Raw genomic sequence first — 2211 nt, 5'->3', positions numbered from 1 at the left:
TGGCCAACTTAGGCCAGGCCCAGGAGCAGTCCTACGAGTCATAGAGTCATACAGCACAGAAAGAGGCCCTTCGGCCCATCATGTCCACGCCGGCGATCAAGCCCTGTCTATTCTAATCCCATTTTCCAGCACTTGGTCCGTAGCCTTGTATGCTATGGCGTTTCAAGTGCTCATCTAAATGCTTCTTGAATGTTGTGAGGGTTCCTGCCTCTACCACCCTTTCAGGCAGTGAGTTCCAGATTCCAACCACCCTCTGGGTGAAAAAGGTTTTTCCTCAAATCCCCTCGAAACCTCCTGCCCCTTACCTTGAAACTATGCCCCCTGGTTATTGACCCCTCTACTAAGGGGAAAAGTTCCTTTCTATCTACCCTATCTATGCCCCTCATAATTTTGTACACCTCAATCAGGTCCCCCCCTCAGCCATCTCTGCTCTAAGGAAAACAACCCCAGCCTGTCCAGTCTCTCTTCATAGCTGAAGCGCTCCAGCCCAGGTAACGTCCTGGTGAATCTCCTCTGCACCCTCTCCAATGCAATCACATCCCTCCTATAGTGTGGCGACCAGAACTGCACACAGTATTCCAGCTGTGGCCTAACTAGCGTTTTGTACAGCTCCATCATAACCTCCCTGCTCTTATACTCTATGCCTCGGCTAATGAAGGCAAGTATCCCATATGCCTTTTTAACCACCTTATCTACCTGTCCTGCTGCCTTCAGGGATCTATGTACATGCACACCAACGTCCCTCTGATCCTCTGTCCTTCCTAGGGTCTTACCATTCATTGTGTATTCCCTTGCCTTGTTAATCCTCCCAAAATGCGTCACCTCACACTTTTCAGGGTTTAATTCCATTTGCCACTGTTCTGCCCATCTGACCAACCCGTCTATATCGTCCTGTAGCCTGAGGCTTCCCTCCTCGCTATTTACCAGTCCACCAATTTTCGTGTCATCTGCGAACTTACTGATTACGAGGAGGCCCTTCGACTAGCCTGCTTCCCCCTCCCCCTCCACACCAACCAGGCCTGGGTGGGGGACCTTCTCACACACTGCTGCACAAAAACACAAGAAAAAAACTTGTCTCTCTCACTGATGGACCCCCCCCCACTAACAATAGAGTTGCCAACTCTGGCTGGATGTGTTCCTGGAGGATCACGTGACTTCCAACCGCCCTAGCCTTTTCCCCATCTCCAACATTTTTAAAACGAATAAATTAAACATAGAAACATAGAAGATAGGAGCAGGAGTAGGCCATTCGGCCCCTCGAGCCTGCTCCGCCATTCAATGAGATCATGGCTGATCATCCAAATTCAGTACCCTGTCCCTGCCTTCTCCCCATACCCCTTGATCCCTTTAGCCTTAAGAAATATATCTAACTCCTTCTTGAATATATTTAATGAATTGGCCTCTACTGCCTTGTGTGGTAGAGAATTCCACAGGTCCACCACTCTCTGGGTGAAGAAATTCCTCCTCATCTCTGTCCTAAATGGCTTACCCCTTATCCTTAGACTGTGACCCCAGGTTCTGGACTCTCCCGCCATCGGGAACATCCTTCCTGCATCTAGTCTGTCCAGTCCTGTTAGAATTTTATAAGTTTCAATGAGATCCCCTCTCATTCTTATGAACTCCAGCGAATATAAGCACAATCGACCCAATCTCTCCTCATACATCATTCCTGCCATTTCAGGTATCAGTCTGGTGAATCTTCGCTGCACTCCCTCCATGGCAAGAACATCCTTCCTCAGATAAGGCGACCAAAACTGCACACAATACTCACGATGTGGTCTCACCAAGGCCCTGTACAACTGCAGCAAGACATCCTTGTTCCTGTACTCGAACCCTCTCGCTATGAAGGCCAACATACCATTTGCCTTCTTAACTGCCTGCTGCACCTGCATGCTTACCTTCAGCGACTGGTGCACAAGGACACCCAGGTCTCGTTGCACTTCCCCTTCTCCCAATCTATTGCAGTTCAGATAATAATCTGAGCATTGAAAGAAAAATTAGGGGGGGGGGCGGGAAACACAACTTAAAAAAAAAAATGTCCCTACGATTTTTCTCCTGGGTTTTGCCCCCCAGTGTCCTGGAGATTCCTGGAGGGTTGGCAGCCCCGCATGTACCTGCCCATCAGAGGTTTAGTTGTTTTGTAGGATTAATGTGGGACTGATGGGGAGGAGCTTGTGTTCAGAGGTGATTCCAACTCGGTCTGACCTGAGC

This window comes from Somniosus microcephalus, chromosome 34, assembly GCF_052327205.1.
Source record: "Somniosus microcephalus isolate GS21.2 chromosome 34, FLI_Smic_1.0, whole genome shotgun sequence".
Classification (NCBI taxonomy): Eukaryota; Metazoa; Chordata; class Chondrichthyes; order Squaliformes; family Somniosidae; genus Somniosus; species Somniosus microcephalus.
Note: the sequence above shows the minus strand (reverse complement) of the source record.